The sequence below is a fragment of the Notolabrus celidotus genome, chromosome 12 (genome assembly GCF_009762535.1).
Source record: "Notolabrus celidotus isolate fNotCel1 chromosome 12, fNotCel1.pri, whole genome shotgun sequence".
Classification (NCBI taxonomy): domain Eukaryota; kingdom Metazoa; phylum Chordata; class Actinopteri; order Labriformes; family Labridae; genus Notolabrus; species Notolabrus celidotus.
Window position 1 is genome coordinate 34,166,201 of NC_048283.1, and position 18,463 is coordinate 34,184,663.

At 40.6% G+C, this 18,463-nt stretch overlaps 1 protein-coding gene across 2 annotated transcripts in view; it reads left to right on the forward strand.

The window, feature by feature from the left end:
- Positions 1-263: 263 nt before the first annotated feature.
- Positions 264-18,463, forward strand: part of LOC117822872 (myelin basic protein-like) — a 111,275-nt gene continuing 93,075 nt past the window's right edge. The window contains exon 1 of one of the 2 annotated variants that reach the window (XM_034697804.1): positions 264-645. The gene's annotated coding sequence lies outside the window, so the exon portion shown is untranslated. The remainder of the gene's footprint in view (positions 646-18,463) is intronic. The other variant, XR_004633268.1, reaches the window with a different exon arrangement.

Here is an 18,463-nt window from a genome sequence, read left to right on the forward strand (position 1 = left end):
TCAGAGCACTTTATTACAAATTCTACAAAAGCAGGTTCAAAATGTGTGATGCTGTTAAAGTAGCCCACCTCTCCCTTCACAGCAGTGCCTCTGAGCAAGGCAGCAAGTGTACATGGGAGCCTGTGTTGTGTATGTGTCACCAGGAACCAGAGCTCTGCTGTGACAGAGAATGGTCGGTAGCTTGCTGTGTCAAATTGAGCAAAATCGTGTTTGAGTCATTTTGTGCAGCCCGGGTTATTATGACAAACTCACGACTCCATTCTTTCATTTCACACTCCCAGCAACCAAACATGAGTTCCTCTCCTGCCCAGACGTGTACCAACGTGCTTTTTAGCTCACATTTTCTCGTCTGACTAAAGCTGCATTCCGCCCCACCCCTTACAAACATCATCACCACAGTAAATCAGGAAGCACCGACACACGTTTTCTTTCTCCTTTTTCTCTTTTACGGAGACTCTTTTGGTGATTACGGCGACGTCGACCGATTATAGGGGGAATACGTAATATTTGATGTTGACGACCACCGTCCACCACTGCTGAAAGAAGACTGACAGCTGGTTACATCCAGTACGAGGCTCAGCTGTGGGTTACATCCAGTACAAGGCTCAGCTGTGGATGCATTTGACACAGACTAACCGGAGAAGGGTACGTGCACAGTCAAACTGGTCAAACACACAGAAATAAACACAAGGGGATAAACCCTGCTGTACTCATGCAGAGGGGACGGTACTGTCGTTTAATGCTGTTTTTCCACTGCAGGATGCGTAATGATAGTAAATATGTAATCCACGTCGGCTTGTTTACACTGTGAAACAGACGTTTCGAAACCTGCGGGGAAATATGCGCGGAATGTTATTTCCCTCTTCGTCCAAGTCGACCTCAGTTCTACTTCGTAGTAAGTGTTATTAAATAAGTATCACAGTCAGCAGCAGGCTGTGGGACTGCTTTGTCATGTGCTTTGACAGCGTCGCCCCCCGCCACCTCTACTACCACCACCACCCTCCCTGCTGCTGCTGCTGCTGCTGATGCCTTCTCTCAGATCACAAAACCTCCTTTACAAATGTGTCACTTAAACGCTCCTTCACTTTGTGGCTAAATAAAAGACGTTTCCATTAAACTAAATACCTAACGTCAATAAATGGATCATTTCCTGAAATTCGGCTTTGATTTAGTACTCAAAAAACAAACATTTATACAATTTTGGAGGAAGTGCTTCACATTGTTTACGATGGGATACCACAGTGTGTTTTGGTGGCAGTGGACTGCTGACGAAGTAGAAAAACATGCAAGTAGTACTTTGGGATTTGTATGCAAATTGATAGGTTGTTTATATAAGTGCAGAATATATTAAACGCAATGAAAGGCTGTTGGTGTATTATAGTTGTGCAATACGACAGGGGTTCCCAAAGTGTGGGTCAGGACCCCTTGAGAGGTCGTGAAACACAAATGGGGGGGGTCATGAGATGTCTTCAAGAATGTTACTTTTTATTATTATCTAAAAATTGTACGTTTTACCCATTATAGTAAAAATATGGACAAAAATAGTGGCTAAACTTTTAATAAAACCATTTAAATAGAATTTTCTGCCTTTCTTTGTTGCCAGATGACTCCTAAGTTTAGGGTTAGTGAACAGTTAATCATCAAAAGCATCAGTAGCACCAGGTTTATTCATAACAGCACAGGAAACACAGACACATGCTCATATAGGTAGGGTTATTTTTGACAGACCAGCTAAATGAAGACACATTAAATCACTTTGAGGGACAGTGGGGGTGGCGAGTCTTTGGACCCTATATTTTGGGGGTTTCGGGCTGAAATACGAGGCAACACAATGCACACTAATTTATGTCACTTATAAATTGATGTATTTACAAAGGAATTTGGTGCCTGAAGGCTCTATTTATGTGGAGAGATGTCAGCACTCTGTAGCAGTACATTGATGTTTGCTTGCTATAGGTTTGTTGAATATTATATATTCCAGACACTGGGCTTTGTTTGCATATTAATGAGAAATACTGTACACTAATCACACTGACACAAACCTGTTGCCATGTCATATATAATGGCCTGTACATAGGATTCAGCTGTGGAACTTCATATTTACATGACACATATCCATCCTCCATTATGCTGCAAGTGAAAAAAACAAAGGATGTGTTCATACTTTCAGTCTTTCTCAATGTGTGTTGTTCCTTTCATCGTTTTAACATAGTATTTTGTATTTCTCTACCTTGCTAGTAGATGGACCAGGAAGTGTTGCTTTTTGGGAGATTAAAACATACAATGTAAAGCCTTGAGGAAATGAAGTATTACATCACTCTGCCTCCTAAGCCAGGACTGTCTGTAGCAAGCTCCGGTTGTTTCTCCACTTTACATAAAAACAGTGCAGACACCACTGCTCTGTTGAGCTGCTGAGAAGGATGTAACAGCAACACATGACAAGATATGAGCTGTCATTTTTATACGTAGGCTGTTATTTCCATATGAAAGAAGAAAAAAGCACAGAGTGGGTCTCGAAGCAGAGAGATGCTCACTTACTATCTCTGCTACACTCAGTCTATAAATAAAGTAGTCACACATGAGTGGCTGCTTAAGTCCGAGCTGCACTGATTTGTTAAAGCCTGCAGACCCAAATGTCTTGCAGGAAGGGAGCACTCATCAAGGTAACCTCTGACTCAGTTACCAAATACACAACCAACTTTTTAGCTCTTCTTGAGAAGATAGAGCACAAAGCTAGTTGACACATCTTATCACTTGCACCATGAAACTTAAGTACCACACTTTCACTTCAACACATTGTCAGATAACAGGATTGTACTTCTGTGACACTTTTACTGAAAGTTGGAGCTCCACTGAGGGAATTATTTTTGGTATGTCTGATAGCTTTTGGAAAGAATACATAGCGGGATGCCAGAAGTTGGACCTCAACCTTCACATAGTTTGCATAAACGTTTGTTTGCCTGCAACCACCTGAGCTGGGAAAACCGCAGGAATGCATTCCTTTGCATTTCATTGGATTTGGCTCAGTGCAGCCAGGGGAATAAATGCCGAGAGGCTTGTTTAGACGTCATGTGTTTTGCTTTGCATTCCTTGTTGTTCCTGAACAAAGGGCGCTTATAGCAGCAGGCCTCAAGTGTTGGTTTGCATTATGAATAAAGTTTAGTGTTTAGTTAGCTACAGTGTCTTATAATTTGTTCTAAGTTTCCCACCCTGCTGTCTTGCTTTGTGTGACTGCAAGCTCTTATCTGCAGTTTTGCAGGTAGGGCACTGAGGTTTGTCAACATCCGCCCTCGCAGACTCAGATACTTCTGTTTTCTTACTTCCCTTCCTGTCTGCGCCTGTTCTTGGCAGACAGGTTCAGTCACATTATACCTTCTATATGAACACCACTTGCTCAACAGCGCATACGATGTGTCAGTTTTGTGAGAGGCGGGGTGCTGCCAATCAACTCATGGTGTTGTACTGACGGCACATTCTGTTAACCGCAGTGCCGTCACAGCTTGCAGTGTGTCAGCTTGTAGTGATCGCAGCAGATGGCATAGTGTAACTTTTGCCTTCCCATCCAAGCTGAGAGGTTGTAGCTTGAATCATCAGACAGAAAGTGATGGTGCTAGCTGTTGTGTATCTTCATTGATTCGGCTGATCTCATGCTTCAGGCCTCAGGCTGTATCACAAGAACACTCCAGGGACTGACTGATGGTGCCCATGCATAACAAAGAAAAACAAATATATGCATGATTAGCACAGCGATAGCTACATACAGCATTGCCCCCCTGGGACTGTTGATTTCTCCTGGAGTCTAATATTCCCTCAGAGCCGTATGTGCCCTTCCAAGAGGAAAGTCCCACAGCAGAAGTTGTTGCCGTGGGACTTGGCTCAGAGATTTCAAAAAGTCGTGCTGATAAAAGCTCTCTATTTGTCTGCACACTCAACCCCTGTGGAGATGCAACAGCTTTCAATGACATTTTCTCCTTTCAGTTATTAAATCTTTGACTTGAAGCAGGCCTATGGCCGACACCAAGTGCCCTACTTGATACTGTTGGATCAAAAATATGGTTATACTATTATCGATAAACACTGATTGCTGCCAGTTTGCTAGCTGTGAATAACAGTACACTGTTAGCACCTGAAACCAGTAGGTCATTTGTATGGCATACATGATGATACCCAATCAGGATATTCTGAAGCCACTAATATCCTAGATGTTTGGATGAAAATTGAAATTCTAACACACTGACTTGTAGAGTGGTCTCAATAGTATAGATTTTAATACGATACAAGAGAAAGTCAAATGCTATCATCATTAGTTTTGATGCTACAGTAACAAAATTCCAACTCCGAGGCACTAAATCAGAATCAGAATCAGAAATACTTTATTCATCCCGGGGGAAATTCAGTCATTACAGTTGCTCCTATACACAATAATTAAGAATATCAAATAGTATTAATAGAAGAAAGTAATTCATAATGTGTTAATACAAATACAACGAAAATAATGATAATAAAGTATGTACAGAAGAAAGAATAAGCTATGTTAAAATAAATACATGGTTGAAGTCCCCGGAGATCAGGAAGAGGGCCCTCTGGTGGTCTGTCTGGAGTCTGACTATGGCAGCGTTGAGAACGTTGGACGCCGTAGTCAGGTTGGCAGAGGGGGGATGTAAACAGCTACCAGTATGACATGTGAGATCTCCCAAAAATGGTTAGTTTGTTAACTTTGATTTTCAACCTGCACATTGAGCTAAATTAAACAGATGTATCCTAAAGTAAGATATTTCCTCTGAATTATCATTCATAATCCAGAAGAGGAGTGTGGTGGTAAGTGAAGCTGCAGGGCATCTGCTCATTGGCTTTATTTTTCTTACATATTTGGCCATTTTATGCACATCAATCAGTCATTGTGCAGTGCAGTGGGACAAAGCTTCCTGTCAACAATCTGCAGGTTGGGACTAATAGAATCAGATAGGACCCAGGTGACATCACTGTCTCTCTCCTATACTCTTCATGCAAAATTGACTTTTTAATGGTTCTCTACCTGAATTATGTTTCCCTGGCATGTCTACAAACCCCCCGAGAATGAAAAAAATCCATTCTGCCCCTGTTCTGATTTCTCCACCTTGCACCTAGCTAGCGCAAGTTAGCATAGCCACATAGCTATATGTTCGTAGCTTCGTGCTGGAGAGCCGAGGGCACATCCACTTCCTGAGGGGGCGTGGTCAGAGAGAAAACAGAATGTTCTGAAGAGGACTGAAGAAGAGGGTTTTCAGGCATGCCAAAATCTGATTTCAAAGTGTTTTTTTGAGCATAAACTTTAAAGACATGTTTTGGGGACCTCTTAGACCAATATGTATTGATGAAAAAAGCGTGATATGTCACCTTTAAGGGTAATAAAACACAGAATATAGTCTGAATTGAATCATTTAATGGTTTGGTCGACTAAATGGAAGCATCTCAAAACTTAAAACCCGGTGTGCATCATCAGAGGTGATACAGATACTGACATTAGTATTGGAACAGCTGTGGTGTGCAGGAAAAAAACAACAGAAAAGTATCATAATGTGATATTTCAGTCCCAGACAGGTCTAATTATCGGGTCAAATAGCGATGCTTTGAGTAAATAGTCCTATTTTAGGGAAGCAGTAAGGTAAGGAAGCAGTGGTCCAATTGTGTTGGACAGGCAGACAGAGCCCACTGGCAAACATTGCTGCTCTGGATGGTGAAGCTGTTGTAGGGCAGCCAGACGCTCATGGATGACTGCTCACTGAGTTGACAAAACTCTTGACTTCGCCGCTGGCTCGGCCCATAAATAACAACCACCCTCACTCATCCACAGTGTTCGTCTGCAAGCCAGGCTGACATTGTTAAGCAGGACAAGTCATGATGATTATGTTCCAACAGCTGTTTTGAGAGTCAATGCAGGGCTTTATTCATTACTTAAGATATAACGAGTGCCAACCAGCCTCACATTCCTCTGGAGAGGTGCCAACAATTTGAAATATGAATCTGCTTAGTCCATGGGAAATCAGTCATGAAGTATATGGGGATCAGTTTAGTACAGCTCTGTGTTTGTGGTCCTTTTAAATGGATTCCAAAATGTATTTTTTATTCCTCCTCAGAGAGTTGGTACGTGACGCCTTCCAAGAAAAGTTTAAAGATGTCAGAAGGGATCAACTGTTAGCTAAGCCCCACTCCAAGAGTATATGTTTGAAATGATGCTGGCAGACTTTAAACTCTGACTTCTTGGTAACATTTAAGACTGCCTTAGTAGGAAATAAGTAGACTTCTCATTTTTACTTTGTAGTCTTGTTGATTTAAATAACTACTGTAGATTCCATTAGCTGAAACTTGCTGATCAAGCTAATGTTAGCTCCATTACTTCGTTGAAAAAGCAGGTGTTGTTCTAAATGGGAACAACATGGCTTAAAACATGATAAACCTTAATGCATACATGGACTTTGAGGCTATTTAATGCTAGCTAACGCTGCATGTCCGAGATAGCATGCTCACCAAATGATGTTCCATATAGAGGACATTAAAAGGACAAAAACAGCATTGTTCTTCTGTTGCCTGTTCAGGCTGATAAACACACCCATGACGTTTTTCTGAGTGGGCCAAGTGAACCGGACAGAACTCTAGCAAAAAGTAGTTTTATTAAAAGATGACACATTTTCCATAATGATAACTTTCTGTGGTTCGCGATCATCTCGCACCATTTAAAACCCAATGAAGTGTTCTGGTGTCTAATAAGTGTTAAAACACATTAGTCTGTCACTCAACTTGTCCCATGTTTGGAATCATTTGTCATTGTCTCAATAATACTCAGATAAAAAAGATGCTTGTTTGTCAGATCATTCTGGTTAGGCTGCTCAATTTACACCTACACGGTGCGTTTATTCCAATTCTGGGTCAGGACCCTTCAAACAACCCAGCCTTTGCTCAGTCTGAACTGAAATGAGAGGGTCTGGTCCACTGTGGATTACCTGTTTGCATCACAAGCTGTTCCCGCCCATGCACTTGCATGACATAGCGCCACCCTTGTGAAGTGATCGCCATTATGGGCTCCTTTATTAAACACTGGTGGCAGCATTGTGATGCCTGGACAATATACCATGCAAATGATTATGGGTGAAGAAATGAGACACACAGCTACAGTATTCACTGATATAAACATACATTACTCTGTGTTGGTCACCTCTTCTTTCTAGCTGCTGGTCAGGGGCCAGAAGTATCATGCCATTCATGCAAACACTGCAGTCACAGTGAGAGCGGGAACAACAATCTGGCATGGCAAAATGCTAGCAGAGCAGAAATACAAGTGCATTTATTTCACTGAGACCCAGGGATATATATGGAACACTTGACATGAGCCTTGAGTTTCTTAGTAACTCAATGCAAAAGCAATATTGAAACTGTCCTTAAAATAACTATCGGTTCTGAATAAGGCTTTTGTTGAATAGTGTTAGAGGAAAGCTGTTTTATTGAGATGCACAGTAAAGCATTATGCCTTGAAGTGCACAGCAAGAATCATGGCTTGGCAAGAAGTAGAAAAATAAGTCTCTTTTTGGGGGGGGTCAGTCTGTGAACCGAACTGAGCATTGACATTTGTGATCTTTTGCACCTTTAAATACAACTCAAACAAAGATCTAGATAGCAGGGAACAACATGATCAAGCGTCACAAACAGCTTGAAGTCTAATCAGACACAGGTGCTGACATGCAGCGCTAGAGGCAGTGCACATGTTTATCCAAGCAGATATGTTATTTTATGTTATCATCTCGTTTGAATTGTTGGGCTGTGAAGGAAGCACCTGATGCATCCTTTGCGACCACAGCCCTGGAAAAATAGGGCCTATTTGTCGACCACATATAGCCTTTGAAATGGGACAGCCATCGACGCACTGCTGTGACATAATTGATCTTTAAATGCAAACTTTAAAGTTGACATATCATGCAAAATGGACTTTTTGATGGTTCTCTACCTGAATTATGTTTCCCTGGCATGTCTACAAACCCCCCGAGAATGAAAAAAATCCATTCTGCCCCTGTTCTGATTTCTCCACCTTTCTGTAAATGTGTGTGAAACGAGCCGTTTCAGACTTCAGTGTTTTTGTTACGTAACAACAATATCCGGTCTGTCAGGGAGTCAGAGCTCGGAGCTTGTTCAGCTCATAGACTGTATAAAATACAACTCAACCCCTCCTCTGTTTTTCATTCCCTGCACACATGTGTGCTAACAAGGAGCTTAGGAGGGAGGCATGCTAGTTGTAGGCTGTCTTAATAAACACAAAGGTCGCTTTTACTCCCCACGTCTGCAGATTTGAAGATCTAGTGGATGATTTGTATTTATCATGGATAAGTGCTAGCGCTAGTTAGCATAGCTACATAGCTACATGTCGTAGCTGTAGCTGGGTACCAAGACACACGTCTACATACTGACAAATAAAACAACAAGAAACACAGAATCTGTGACCAATCCTTCAGAAAGGTACCGCTGCCTTTCTGGCAGAGGTCGGTTTTACTCCCCACGTCTGCAGATTTGAAGATCTAGTGGATGATTTTTATTTGTCATGGATAAGTGCTAGTGCTAATTAGCATAGCCACATAGCTACATCTTCATAGCTGTAGCTGTGTACCAAGACACACGTCGACATACTGACAAATAAAACAACAAGAAACACTAAATCTGTGACCAATCCTTCAGAAAGGTCCCGCTGCCTTTCTGGCAGAGGTCGGTTTTACTCCCCACGTCTGCAGATTTGAAGATCTAGTGGATGATTTTTATTTGTCATGGATAAGTGCTAGCGCTAGTTAGCATAGCCACATAGCTATATGTTCGTAGCTGTGTACCAAGACACACGTCTACATACTGATAAATAAAACAACAAGAAACACTAAATCTGTGACCAATGGTTCAGAAAGGTCCTGCTACAGGCGCCTCTCCGTCAGGATCAGATTCTGGATCAGATTCAGAGGGTTGAAGTAACGTGATCTCTGAGCAGCCGTGTATATTCAGCAAACATGTAAACATTAGATCAACGTGCTGGACAGCCGAGGCACATCCACTTCCTGAGGGGGCGTGGTCAGAGAGAAAACAGACTGTTCTGAGGAGGACTGAAGAAGAGGGCTTTTCAGGCAGACCAAAATCTGATTTCAAAGTGTTTTTTTGAGCACAAACTTTAAAGACATGTTTTGGGGACCTCTTAGACCAATATATATTGATGAAAAAAGCGTGATATGTCACCTTTAAAAACTGCAGCCCTTGAATTGGGATACAGCTAACAACAGGACGTTAGCGGGTGTGACTGAGTTTCCAAAAGTAAGACACAGCTACTGTTAATGTAAACTTTGAAAGCTTTCAGCATTCACAGTCTGAAGGAATACAATAATGGAATGTGCAACCAAACAAAATGAAGCTGGTTGACGGAGGAGCAAAATAAAGGTATGTTAGAGCAGATTTATACACCATTTCAATCCATACTTCACACTCGCTCTGTGTTATTGTTTGGAAAAGGTTAGGAAGTAGTCACCTTCCTCCGTCTTCTGCCTGCCAAGTTTCACTCTTGCGCATTCCTCCACTTTAACCTGGATTTCAAAACATGGCAGCTTCATTCTGATAACCTCATAGAAAACGTGTCAAGGCAGAAAGAGAAGCGGAAAGAGAGGAAATGAGAGGGCTTAAACCGCCGGGCTGGATGTCAGACTGCATGCAGCTCTGCAGTGTACAACATATGCCCTCCCTCTGGGACAGATGTTAACCTTTGACCCCCAATCTCTTATCAAGCGCAGAGTGCTTTCACTGCCAGATAGCCAGTGTAAGTCTATCACTATTTCTCATCCCATCCCTCTCTCTGGTGTCCCCTCAACACACACATAAACACAGACACAGACACACACACACACACACACACACACACACACACACACTGTATTTGTTACGTAATTGACTGCCAATGGAGAATAACGTGTTGCAGTCACTGAGGGCAGCCAGAGGTTTAAAAGAAGCCGTTGTTTCTCTGCACAACAGCAAATTTAAAGTAAAACAAAGGAACCAGGCAACGGCAGACAGAAGCACGTGTCCTCCCCACTTGCCACTTTAACTGAGAAGTTGGTTTGTCAGCATGTGGTGCAGGCTTTTTGTCAAATCAAATATGCATGCTGCGGCTGGGCAGAGTGCATTTACGTCTTTGTGGGAAGAAGTAGTTATGAATTAATATGCTGATTGGGCAATAATCAGACATTTTTATTGTAATATTTTAGTTCTTGAAGGGTTTTTGGAACAGATTCAAAGCATTTCATCCGGGCTGCACTCTAGGTTAAATTACTACCACTTTATAAAAGCGAGGCTTGAGCGAGTAAATAATTGACAAACAGAGGCCTCCCCTGAAGAGTTGAAGATTCTCAAAGACCTTTGGGAAACTAAAATATCTTTTTTGCTGCATCATGGTACACAAAGAAATCAACAGTATTGTAGGCTATACATATTACAAAAATGACTGACCCTTCACTGTGCTCAAGATCTCGGTCTCCTCTCCAAAAATAGCACACATGTAGATTAGAAATGGTGAAAACACTGAAGATAGCAGTTTACTTAAGATGATTTATGGGCTTTTCATTCCTTTATTGTTAGCGCAGGACAGCGGATAAAGTAGAAAAATAAACTAAGAGGTTGGGGATTGACATGTGCAGTATCAGTCAAAAGTTTGGAAACACCTTCTCATTCAAAGGTTTGTATTTATTGTAATGATTGTAAACACTGTAGATTAAAGCTAGGGTTGGTAGTCTCGGAAAACCAGCATGAATTTGAATGTAGCTTTTCCTCATGACTCCGTCTAACCCCTCCCCTCCTCCCTCGGAGCACCTCCAAAACGACCCCCCCCCCGCTCACATGCACGAGCGCCGCTGATTCTCGACCATATGATGGTGACTGATTCAAAACCGGTCCTCACCAAAACATTCTCATAGTGAAAGTTAAAAACACAAACAAACATGGCTGCTGTTAGTACTCACAACTGTCATGCTAGCATTATCCAGTTGTACCGGTGACACGATATCAGGAGAAAAGTTATAATACATATATAATACTGTAACAACTCTACTGTTTGTTAAACCTGTTCAGTGTAGATGTTCTTAATTCCTACAGTGTTGACAGTCAGTGAAGGCATCAGGAGAGGTGTAGAGTGTGTGAGCGGGAGAGAGGAGAGACAAGAGGAGAAGTTCTTCATTCATTCAAACATTGATTGTTGTTTTGTAACAATAAATCTATATTTTCTGTAGGACTTACTGAACGTCATTAATTATTCTGCTTGTTGGTGAGAGCTTTTTAGACTCTGATCCGGACTACAGTCCTGAGCAAAGCACCTCATCAGGTCAGAGGGGACAGGCCCGAGGACGAGCGAGAGGGGCAGTCAGTAGAGTCAGGGGAAGCAGAGGCAGGAGACGGGGACTCAGAGGAGTGCACGCCGGGGAAATGTACGCGCAGGAGGAGGGCAGAACGGCTGGATGGGATTTGATTGGTTTAAAATTTGGGGAGCCAAAAAACGATGATTGGTTGGTGTTTTCCCAGGTTTACTCCGGCTGTAGATAGCAGTTTTTTTTCACTCCTTTTTAGGAACACATCATGTAATGATTGCCATCAGGACATAAAGATCATTTTAACCAGTATGACAAAAGTGTATCTAAATCTCTGATTACCAACCCCAGCTTTAATACTAAAGACATCAAAACTATGAAAGAACATATATGGAATTATTGAATGAACCAAAAAGTGTTAAACAAAGCAGAATCTGTTTTATATTTTAGATTCTGTAAAGTAGCCCCCTTTTTACTTCATGACAGCTTTGCACACTCTTGGTATTCCCTCAGTCTGCTTCATGAAGTGGTCTCCTGGAATGGTTTCTAATGAACATGAGCCTTGTCAAGAGTTCATTTGTAGAATGACTTGCCTTCTTAATGTGTTTGAGACCATCAGTTGTGTTGTTCAGAGGTAGGGTTAGTACACAATGGATAGCCCTATTTGACTACTGTTGTAATCCAGATTATGGCAAACCCAGATTATTTCATAGTTTTGATGTCATCAGTATTGAACTACAATGTTAAACATAATTAAAATAAATAAAAACCATTGAATGAGAAGGTGTGTCCAAACTTTTGACTGGTAGTGTAGCTGCATGGTGTAACCACAGGGCTCAACCAGCACCCTGAAAAGAAGTGTTTCTCAGATACTGTCTTGGCGATACCAGACCACAGGAATAATTGTCAGTGGCTTTGCTTGCAGCGTTTAGCTTTATTTTAAGGTTAGGATTCATTCAGTGTTCATCTCCCGCTTCATGTTTCCTCCATGAGTTTATTTTTCAGTTACAAACAAACCGGATAATTAAAACAAGTAAAACACCAGTTGGAAGCTCATCCAGAGGAAATTGGAGTTTTGTTGTAGCTCTTTGGTGTGTCTGTTTTAAAACCTTCATCCAGTTAAGTGACAGAGTTATGAATGGCAGTGATGCGATTTGAGTAGAACAGCAAGAAAGAAGTTGTATAGAAATATTTTAATGTCTGGCCCAGAGGGTATGATAACCTTTTGAAAGCATCTCTTCATAAAGCATAAGACTGACAATTAGGGATGTACATTTTAAGTATTTTCCGTGATTGATTTTTGGAAATGTTAACGATCAATTATCGATTAATTGATAAGAAAAAACATTATTATTCTTACGTCAAAAACAATGCCAAATAGGTTGTTTTCCCCCTAAATTGTATTTTCTACAGCAACAAAATGCATATAACTGACGGGATTGAATACGGGTACACGTTTGACACACAGATTATCAACGATCAGGCTCATTAAAATATTCTCAGCGGATATAATCTTATAAAGTGAAGGCTCATAATACTGACAGAAAAGTACTTCAGACTCACAGTGTCCAGTTTTCTGTCTACTCAGTCTTTATGAGAAAAATAAACATGTGTATTCAGTCAGGTGTCAGCCAGGAGCGCAACCGGGTCATAATCAGTCCCGCTGGAGAAAAGCCCAGACGGCTCTGATGTTGCTGGTCTGTAAACGTAGCGTACCAGAATTTCCCACCTGTCTGTTGCCTTTGTATCCAAAGGTGGAAATATCCTGTTTAAAGCTGTCAACCTTTGTGTCCGTGTCGTTGTTGGCAGCAGTTTTGTATTGATCCTCTTTTAAAAAGTGCTTGTGGAGACCTGACGCACAGCTGAGCGTCTCCTCTGTGCGCCCTACTGACAATATTTCAAGCATGTTAGCCTTGAAAATCCCACCCTTTGATTCTTTCTACACTCCTGATGTAAGGTCAAATTCACATGTAGGGATGAAGGTCTCTGTACATTTTAGTAGCCTTGTACTGTCCTCCTTTTTTTCTTCTTTGAAATCATCGTTATTCAAGTTTCAAAAAATAAATTACAACCTTTCTACTTCCTAGACCAAGGTCTGACAGGAGTTCCATCTATTCCCTGAGAGTATTTCACAAGCAGCCATGGGTAAAATAAGTCTGTTAAAAAATACAAAGAAAAATCTGTGAATGAAAAATGAACATCTTGTGGATATCTCGCCCAGAATGTGTCCCTGTGTTATTGTTGTCATCTGCTGCTCTGCTGTAACAGATCAAGGAAGAAGCTGTTTGGAATATCAACAACTCTGGGCTCATATATTATGTCCATTATAGCAACAGTAAATCTTAGTTTTATCACTAGGCCAGACGTTCAGATTTATGATGATTTGATGCATTGTCGCTCTCTCCACAGTGTTTTTCTGCTTTATCTCCAGTGTGTGAAGCACCTTAATGACCTCTGTCTCAGCGGACACACTGAACTAAAACCCTCTCAAATCCCCAAACAACAAAATCTCACCATGAACTTCATACTCCCGAAAGATTAAAACATCTGTGCAGTTTGTGGGTTACGCTTGGACTATTTCGAGTGAGAACATTTTGATGTACACGCAGTACTGAAAGAAAAAAACACGACGTTGTTTACTCGGCCCTTCACATTCATTTTTCCTGAGTCACAGCCCTATAAAAGTCGGTTCCATGACCGCTGACTCTTTGTTTGAGGAAGTATCCCCCAGACAGCCTGATTCTGGTGCTGTGAAATCCATTTGCACAGCACTGTTTTTTTTTGTAAATGTTTCCTCAGTATGTTAGCACAAAGCTACTCACTGCAGCACCACGTTGGACTGAATGTTATTGCCTCTAAACCCAATCGTTCCCACGAGTTTTATTACTGTGGTTGTTACAGAGTAATCCATTCTCCCTTTTGTCTGCGTTATAAAAAGCTCATCTTATCCTGACAGGGAGATTTATGTTGCAGGAAGGCAATATTCCCTTGAACTTCACAGGCGCAGAGCCAGCCGATTCTCACCAAGAAAAAAAGGAAGGATTGTCTTTACCGAGTGATAAAATGTTATCTGAACCACATTTGCAGCAGATGATTTGCATTACAGGTACCATTAATTAAGCTGTTCTGCAATCTGTCTAGTCGACCACTCTGCTACAATATATCTTTTTTTTTGACAGAAGGGAATAGAAGTGCTTATCCTCTCAGGGTAGGAGAAGTAGCCCTTTTTGATCAACCCTGTGCCATGTTGTGGTGTAAAACTGATACTTTTAACAGTCAGAAAAAAGTAAATATGGTTCAAGTTAACCAGGAAACAGCAAACAGACATATGGGAGAACATACAGAAACTCATCGTTCAAACTAATGACCCCTTTCGTTCTTCTTCTTGAGGCCATGTAAAACCATTAGGGCCTTGTGAGGATATGGATTTGAAATAGCCTCTGATAATGGACAGCTCAGACACATAGATGATTGTTCATATGTGCTGCAGACCTTGCTGAGCAGTAGGGATGTAAGGAAACACTCAACCCATGATATGATTCGAATCCCGGTTTTTGGTTCAGGATACGATTCACTCACATTCTTCAGAACAATTTTCAAGAAAACTGGATTGAACTCAAAACTTAAATAACTATTATTTTATTTCAATTCTCAGATATGGACAGTTGCAACATATATTTGTTCTCTTATATTTCTTCGTAAACAAAGTCATCCTTTTTCATTTTTAAGGTGTGTTGTAAGTCAAATAAAACCACTGCACACTTTTTTTCAGCAACTTGCAAAAAAACTAAAATGACCATACAAAAATTCCTTGTTGGAAAATTTCAGAACAATTATAGAGAAATGGAAAGTGAACAATTTCTGAATGAAAATATTAAATATTAAAACAAATAAGGTCAATCTCTTTAAATTAGGGATGTAAGTTTCAAGTATTTTCCCTGATCGATCTTTGGAAATGTTAACGATCAATTATCATTTAATCATTAAAAAAACATGAATGTTTTCCATGTCAAAAATAATGACAAATGTGTTTTTTCCCCTAAATCAAATGTTCCTTCATGACACAGTGTATATTACTGACAGTATTAAACAGCTACAGATCATATTGAGGTGTTCAACATGTTAACATGCTGAATATCAACGTGAGGAGCAGGCTTAGAAATAATCTCTGTGGACGCATGGTCATAGAGTGAAGACTCAGACTACCACATGTGGATTTACTGCAACAAGATAACTGAACAGGATCAGATTTCAGACTCAGTGTCCAGTTTTCTCCTTCTTATTGAGAAAAATAAGCATGTGAACGTGGTCAGGTGTCAGCCGGGAGTGCAACCGGGTCAGAATCAGTCCTGGGGCGGAGATATAAAGCGCTCGTGGAGACCTGTCACTCAGCTGCAGCCCCCAGCTGAGCGTCTCCGCTGTGATCAACACCTTCAGTCAGCTGATTCTGAAACATGCTTTAAAGTTAAAACACCTCCACTCAGCGAGTGACGAGGGAGCAGCAAGAGACTTCATGATGTTGAACAAGCAGAGTATAATACAGATAACGCCTCCTACTGTTTAAAAATAATATCCAGGTACAAATGTTGTTGAATCGATTTTAATCCACCCTTACTTCTTGTGATATATCCTTACATCCCTACTGAGCAGTAATGGATTCTTCCAGGTGCTGGCCTCTGCCAAGTCTACAAATGATAAGAGCTTTTTTTTCCATCTTAGTGATGTATTTAAATACAAACAGAAATGTTTTAGGAGATGCACCGTGACATATCTTGCAATTAACTGCAATTTATACCGGCATAACTGGGAGGGAGCGATTGAATTCGTCTTTTTCTCCCGCTGCGTGTTTTCCAACACCTTGGTATCTCTTTCCTCTAAATACAGGGCCATGTGTGAGGGCAGAGACCTGAAAAACAAGTGTGTGCTTTGCAAAAAAGACTGCAGCTGAGTAATAATTACAGCCTCCTCTCATTTCTGACTCTTCTCTCTCTCACGCGCTATTATGCAACAGGCTTTTCTTGCAAGTCCTTGCAGGATCTCAGTTTTGATTGTGTAACATTGAGAGTGAAACTAGTTGGCAGGCTTCGTATTCAGTCTCACAGATTCCCTGCTATGTCTGACCAAACGCTGGAGTCCTCACTGGACATCAGTTGTATGCTAAACTGAATGCATCACCCGAGGCAGGACATCATTTAATAAGCAGGGATTTTTTAGTGAATTTTTGCAGCTGCGAGTGCTTTGCGTGCCTGCTTTGGTTCAACCACCATTATACTCAAATTTATTCAACTCATTCTGTCCAGTTGATTAATAGCCTGCTATCTATACAAGGCTGTGAAGGTCTTCAAAACAAATTAGTAAGGAAAATGCTAATTATTTTCTAACTGTCTCTTGCTTTAATTTGTGACACAGATCTCACATTTAACCCCTCTATGCTTACAGTGATGATGTTGAAATATGCCAGAAAAAAGGAACATTTCCATGTTGTAACAGCACAAAAATAAACCAGAGCTGTGGGAATATGTTTTTTCTTCTTTTGGATGTTAGTTGTCCAGAATTTAAGAGGAACTCTGGGAGGGATTAAATAACTTCACATGCAATGTGAAATGGGATTCCTTTGATTTAAAAAGGAATCTCCAACCACAGCCTTTTCTTCACACATATATTCTGACAGGATCACAGGCAGTTTTTACAGTGTCTGCTTTGCGCAGGTTTATTCCTCCTTCCCATTTTTTGTGTATAAATATTTGATTCATTTGATTATGAAAGCGAGTCTGGTCTGTTTATTTCTGTGAAACTTGCAAAAGAACAAAATTATTTTGAGCTGCATCAACTTCATTGTAAATATTATTAGGGGTGTAACGATTCTTTTTAACAACGATTCAATTCATTCATGATTCATGGTTGTTGATACTATTAAAGGAGGATATTGGTTCATTTAGAACGATCCGATCTGAAACAATTCAGTGACTTGAAATGGATTCAGTAACTTTTTAGCCAAAAATTCAACCAGAGTGACTGTGAAATAAATCCCTTGATACTGGACAGTCCTAGATTCCTGTTGTTTCTTGTAAGGGAATCAGGTATAAATTAATAATGGATATAAACGTTGTGTGAAATCCCATGGCGCCTTAGTAGGTGGTTGGATAGATTTGTGGTGTTGCCGTGGTAACTTGACCTTTAAATATCCTACAAACAATGAGCGACTTATTTTACAAAAGCCAAAGTGTTTCCACACACTGGACCGCCATGGTAGCTTGATGATCTCTCGCTCGCCAGCTTCTCCTTTGCCATCCTCCATGCTATGTTTTGTTGTCTGCTGGCACGTGGCGATGACATCACAGACAGGCAGCCTGAATTGAGTAACGTTTAACATCTTTATCATTAAAGTGTAAAAAAAACACACATCCATATAAAGTCTGCCGTGCTTAAATCCAATGTGTTATTTCCTAGTATGGATACAATCGATTTATTACCTTTTTATACGATGTTAGATCGATATATGTCGTCCAGAAGGCCAACTTGCCGAGCACAGATCGATGTAGTCGGATCATAGGAATATAAATGGATACATCGATGTAGTAGATGAATCATTACACCTATAAAATGTTATCTTTATCTAGAGGATCAAATTAGATTGGTTAAGAGAGTTATTGAGCGATTAGTGCTTTATGTGACGGCTGTACAAAAATTGAGAAACATTTCAATATCCCAGACGATGTATTCACCAACGTGACATTTCAAGCAGACCTGCTCTTCATCAGACTGAAGTAACATTGTACAGCTGCATCTTAAATAAACATGATCACATGATCAGATAAGTCAGATAAGTCACCCAAAAAATCTATGTTAGTACTAGGGATGTAAATTTCAAGTATTTTCCGTGATCGATCTTTGGAAATATTAACGATCAATTATCCATTAATCATTAAAGAAAACGTGAATGTTTTCCATGTCAAAAATAATGCCATTTGTGTTTTTTCCCCATGAATCAAATTATCCTTCATGACACAATGTATATTACTAACAGTATTAAATATCCACATCTATATTGAGGTGTTCAAAATGTTAAACAGGCTGAATATCAACGTGAGGATGATGTCATGTCATATTGTATC